The sequence below is a fragment of the Beta vulgaris genome, chromosome 4, assembly GCF_026745355.1.
Source record: "Beta vulgaris subsp. vulgaris cultivar EL10 chromosome 4, EL10.2, whole genome shotgun sequence".
NCBI lineage: Eukaryota > Viridiplantae > Streptophyta > Magnoliopsida > Caryophyllales > Amaranthaceae > Beta > Beta vulgaris.
In genome coordinates, this window is record NC_079205.1 from 36,170,186 (window position 1) to 36,176,735 (window position 6,550).

The following is a 6,550-nucleotide window of genomic DNA, read 5'->3' on the forward strand; positions in this document are numbered from 1 at the left end:
GATCCTTTCATAGACAGAAGAACTTCTTCAGACAATTGCGAGATAATTCAGGGGGAGATAGACCCTTGGATTCTGATTCTGATTCTGACTCTGATTCTAGACGTTATGTTCCTACTGTTCCCAAAGAATCAGAAATGGCTCGGAGACTTACTGACTTTTCCCAGCCCTCCTTGGCTGAGCTTCCCTAGAGCAATCAAATGCCCGAAATTGAAGCTGTCAATTTTGAGATCGAACCTGCATGGTTGAATATGATCGAAAGGAAACAATTTGGTGGTGGACCTAATGAAGACCCTAATCTACATTATCAGGATTTCTGTCAATATTGTTTTATTATTAAGCAGCAGGGAGTAACACAAAATTAAATTCGGGGGATCCTTTTTCCATTTTCACTTCGGGACAAGGCAAAGATGTGGTACAACGGGATTAATCGCACTGCTCTTGGGATTACAGATTGGAATACCTTGGCTTAGCTTTCTACAGGAAGTACTACCCTCCAGAAAAAATACTGCTAGGTTGCGTAGTCAGATCACGAATTTCACCCAAGGTAACGACGAATCTTTACATGAGGCTTGGGAAAGATTCAAGGACCTCCAGAGGAAATTTCCCCATCATGGTCTACAAAAGTGGTTCTTAGTTCAGGGATTTGACAATGGTTTGGGGAACAACTCGAGGCTTATTCTTGACTCTGCAGCAAACGGGAGATTCATGAAGTTAGAAATTGATGTTGTACATGACTTAATCGAGGAAATGGCTATTCATAACTCTTAATATGGAAACCCTCAAGGACTAGGTAACAAGGGCGGCAAGCATGAGATTGATTCTATTTCCCTATTAGCTGCATAGATGAATTCTATTAATAATAAGCTCGACAATATGCAACTCACCTCTCTCGCGACTGTTGCTGCTTTAGGTTCTACGTCTGAGATCTTCTGTGACAATTGTGGTATAGTTGGACATTGCTCACAAGAGTGTCGAAGTTCGCTCGAACAAATTAATGCCTTCCAGTCATTTCGGCCCCAACACATACAATCCGGGGTTAAAAAATCATCCTAATTTGTCATACAAGAGCACTAATGTTCTAAATCCTCCTGCACCACAACCACAAGCACAACCATTGAACCAGAGATATTGCCAACAACTTTCTCAGCAACCCTCTAGTTTCTCTAGACCACATTCCAATCCATCTCCACAAGCACCTCATGCCGATCCCATGATGGTTGAGATGAGGAATATGATGCTGCAGATGCAAACAGACAAATAAAATGACAAAGCACATATTGAGTCCATTCTAGCTCACTGCAAGATGTTGGAGAACCAGTTAGCACAGTTGGCTACTTCGAACTCTACTTGATAGCAAGGTGCTCTACCAGCAAACTCTATCCAGCCAATAGATTCGACAAACGCCATCACCCTTCGTAGTGGTTCTCATTATAATGGACCATCCATGCCTACTAATGATACTGTGAGTGTTAATAACGATGGGAAACGGGTCCAAGATGAACCAGAAACTGACAAGGAGGACTCTAAGAAAGTGACTAAACATAGAGAGACAAATGAGGCCAAACTGCATGCTATTTAGGTTCCTCCTATCAAACTTCCTTTTCCAAATCATCAACTTAAGAGTAAGCTAGACCAACAATTTGGTAAGTTTTTGGAAGTCGTCAAGAATCTTCAAGTAACTGTTCCTTTTACAAAACTAATTACTCAAGTGCCTACTTACGCAAAATTCATGAAAGATATCTTGACTAGGAAAAGGGCTTTTAATGTGGTGGAGACTGTTGCATTTACTGAGGAATGCAGTGCCTTTTTACAAAATAAGTCTCCACCCAAATTAAAAGATGTTGGTAGTTTCTCTATTCCCTGTCACATTGGTAGACTATTCATTGATAAAGCATTGTGTGATTTAGGTGCTAGTGTGAGTGTTACGCCATTATCTGTTTCATCGAAATTAAACATGGGAAGTTTAAAAGTCACTAACATTACTCTGTAAATGGCTGACAGATCTGTTAAATAACCCCTCGGTATTCTAGAAGATGTGCCTGTTAGTGTAGGAAAAAAATTTATTCCCATTGACTTTATTGTGCTTGACATGGAGGAAGACGCACAAATTCCGATTATATCAGGTAGGCCCTTCCTCCATACTGCAGGTGCAGTAATTGATGTGAAAAATGGTAAACTTACACTATCGGTAGGAGATGATGCAGTCACTTTTAATCTGAGCACCGCTTTAAAAGGTCCTATGCTAGAGGAAAAATGTTATAGTATTGATGTGGTTGATGTAATTTGTCATGATAAAATGCCCCAAGCTCTCTCTGGAGATCCCTTGGAGGCGGTACTTTGTCTTGATTTTTTCTCAGGTGAAGGCAGTATTTGGAGAAATGAGATTGCTGCTATTGAGGAGGCTTTGGCAAGTGAAGAAGTTGACCTTAGTGAGTGCCTCAAGTTAAAGAGGTTAGTTCAATCTGCGTGCAATGCTGAGGTAAAGAAACCCGAACTTAAACCTCTCCTCTCTCTCATTTCAAGTATGTGTTGTTAGATGAACATGAGTTAAATCCTGTAATAGTCGGTGCTGCACTTGATAACGACAACACTCCCAGCTTTTGATTGTTTTGAAAACTCATAAGAAGGTTATTGGGTACAGTATTGATGACTTGAAGGGTATAAGCCCCGATATTTGTATGCATAGGATACACCTCAAGGATGATCATAAGCCTTGCATTCAACCACAACGGAGACTAAATCCAAACATGCAAGAAGTGGTTAAGAAAGAAGTTGTAACACCACGACCCATACGGAGTCGTGTATATCGTCACCAATGCGCATCCAGGGCCAACAATTGTCCTCAATAACCAACACATGTTCTTCCGGTTCATTTTGTCCTCACTCATGCGCACCCTGATAAACTTCCCAGGAGGTCACCCATCCTAAGACTACTCCCAGTCAAGCACGCTTAACTGTGGATTAACTAAGGAAATAAGCTCCCTAAAAGAAAAATGCATCTTGTTGGAATGAGTAGCCTGTTAAATCCCTTTAAAGCAATCATGAGGGGTATTACATACACCCCCACTTGAGAACAGCAACGCCCTCGTTGCGCCTGAGGACTGCACATATTCAGCCACAACGACTTGTGGGTCGCCCCAGCCTGGAAACTGATTGCCGGAAACTCCAGATATTCGGTCTGACGACCTCTGGGTCGCTCCTTATGACAATGCAGCCCCAGAATCCTCCCCCACTAGGCGCCTGAGGACTCCTAATATTCGGCCTGACGGCCTTAGGGTCGCCCCAACACGCGGTCACAGGGTTGCTCTGATACGAACTGTAACACTCCGTCCATTCATAGGCAATGAATAAACAAAATAGAAAGATTTATTAAGTAGTAGACAGCGGAAATATCGTCAAGACGGACAGTGTCACTCTAAAGTTCGAATAAAAACTAAAACAACAACAAAATAAATCCCATAGAACATTAATCCAAAAGTAACTATAACGAAATAACACGATCACAAAATCTCACAAATAACGCAAAGAAACAAAATAAGTAATCCTCCTATTGAAGCTCGACAATATCTCTCAAACCCCATGACAAAACCATACTGCAACATATTAACCTCCAAAATATATCAACAAACATCCACAATCATGGGGAGTAACTAACAGCTCTCCCAGCTCAATTAGGATCCATGTAGAAGTTATCGAGCATTAATACATAAGTCCCAAACAACATAAAATATCAAACTGAACCAAATAACAACCAAACAACAACTAAAACTTTAACATGGTTAAAAAAAAGTAAATCATGATTAAAAAATTAATATAAGCATAGAAGATCCATAACATATGCCTCCACAATAATTTAACAAAAAAAAAGTAAAAATAACTTTTGAGGAAGAGCAGAACGCCAGTGGATCGCAACCCACTTCCTAAGGTTTGTCAGATCGAAATCTCGAGACAGCCTATTGGCTTACGTTCCCTACTGTCTGTGTCTAAGAATGGCCAAACTCCCGATGCAGGATAGTACCCAGCTCAGTACTTCCCAACCTCTCGGACGACAATAATTAACCCAGGTAAGACCCCTAAATTGCAACCTAGGTGGTTGGCATGTTCTTCATCGGGGATTACGTCTATCCCACCGGATATCTTAATCTCAATAAAACATTTCTACAAATAAATACTATAGTATCTTCATCAAATATAAATAAAAAGGATGCCCTTCAGGCCTTACACCTAAAACCAGCAGAAACTAGGATCGCAATCCAAGAGTCTCAGTTTAACAATATTTATTCTTACCAAAGTAATAGTAATATAGTAATACTAATAAATCATTTCTCCCGATAAAGAGAAAAAAAGTAAAAATCCTTCATTAAAACATACTTATACACCAAAACACAATATGACCAAAAATATTCCAACTACTACACTCTCGTTGTCTGAGTTTGGGTACAAGGTTAATTACAACGTTAGTTATAATACTCCCGGTACATAACTCTTGACGAAACTGTACTAAAGACAGTATTATTCTCCCTCGAGTACTGTAACGTCGACAACTTAGATATTGATTTAGTAAAGTGAAACATAATTATACTCTTAATTTAGTTACCCCCAACAATACCATTATACTCCCTCCGTTTCACAATATAAGGCACGCACGAGGTTCGAGGTCGAACTTTGACCGTTAATTACTCTCAATTTATGATGATAAAAAAAATTTAAAAAATAATATTATTATAGTATTTTTCAAGACGAATCCAACGGTATAATTTCTATAATTTTTTTTTATCGTATTTGAGAAATATTTGTGGTCAAAGCAAATTTTCGTAAAGCGTGAATGCCTTATATTTTGAAACAGATGGAGTAATAATAATAATAAAAAAAAAAGTAACACACTCATAATATATATATATATATATATATATATATATATATATATATATATATATATATATATATATATATATATATATATAGCATGCAATGCACGTAGGCAACTAATCAACACACCTGCTACTTATAACCCCAATCATACATATAATACAAAAGGAAGAAAAATAAAAGAACATCTGCTACTTATAACCACAATCATACATATATACAAAAGGAAGAAAAAATAAAAGAACGTCTGCTACTTATAACCACAACCATACATATAATACAAAAAGAAGAAAAATAACACAGAACTTCTACAGTAGCAACCTACGAGAATGGAACCAAAGTTTCAAGCCTACTTGACACTATTATTTACATACAGACAACCACGGACTGCCACAGATGCGAGCCACGCAAGGGATCAGCTCGAGAATCATGCGCTCGGCGTAGTCCATAAGTGATAGACGCAAGACATTGGCAGACTAAAAAAAAGTCACGAACTACACCCCTTTCTACAAGCTACTTAACTAGAACACATCAGATATTGATGCTCTCATATAATAATCATTTTGATCATACTTAAGCAAACCAACAACATAGGTGCATAACAACATGATTTATAAGATCTACTAACCAAACCGTAAACTATAAAGATATAATGAAACAAAACAAAAAAAAAACTCTAGCCACCAAACTCTAGCAAGGATAACGTACAATATAGTAAAAATCAGTTTTCTTCCACATAAACATCACTCATAAACATTCAAGTATAACCAGTATAACATCAATACTATGAAGCTTTACCCACCCACAAATCTTAGCATAAAATTTTACCCCAACCTAGATATTAAGAACTAAATAATTTCTAGACGGATGCTAGTCGTGCTAGGTTCGCCATTAGTTACCTGGGCCAACTGGAGGAGTGAAGCTAAGTCGTCTAGTTCCCGCCGTCGTTCACCTGTTCGTCCTCCAAGTGATGACCTCCTAGCAACCCCAACAAGAGCTTAGTAATCTAAGATAAGAATGAAGATATACTATGTGTTGTATGTGACAAAAAGGGGTGAATAAAAATGGGGCTTCTTGGTGAACAACAATGGTAGGAGAAGATGAAGGTGAGGAAAAAAAATAATAATAATAACTTTCTCTCTAAAGGAGGCCGAAGAGTTTGTTGCAAGAGTGAGTATCACTCACGTTAGTCTAGTGCCGCAAAATATGAGGATTAATAAGGAAACGAAACCAAGCGTAAATGATGGTATTTGATGTGGGTATTAAGAATGATTATGAGGGAGGTTACAAGGGAGTTATAAACCCTTTAAAATTCTGGAAAAAAAATCCTCATATTACTGCATAACATTCTGCCAGCATAATTCGTGTAACAGTTCGGACCCCTCTCGCTACTAAACAGTCCAACGATAAAATATAAAGCGTAATCCCAACGCGAATATCTAACTACCATAAAAAAAAGTTAATAATGTTTCAAATAAATAGGATAATAACATATACTAAATAAATATAATTTTTAAAAAAAAAAAAATAAGTTGACAAACTATAACTTATACGATGTAACTTTTTTTTTAAGAATAACATACTAAATTTTTAGGATGGAAAACCATGGTGTTACATGATGAAACTACTCGATGCAGGTATTATCTATCCTATTGCTGATTCTAAGTGGGTAAGTTATGTA

At 37.8% G+C, this 6,550-nt stretch overlaps 1 long non-coding RNA gene across 1 annotated transcript; it reads right to left on the minus strand.

Moving 5' to 3' along the window:
• Positions 1-3,348: 3,348 nt before the first annotated feature.
• Positions 3,349-6,294, minus strand: LOC125496950 (uncharacterized). The gene is made up of 2 exons (XR_007273401.1): positions 5,769-6,294; positions 3,349-3,608 (listed from the first exon to the last, which is right to left on the minus strand). It is a non-coding gene; the product is annotated as an uncharacterized LOC125496950 (long non-coding RNA).
• Positions 6,295-6,550: the final 256 nt, after the last annotated feature.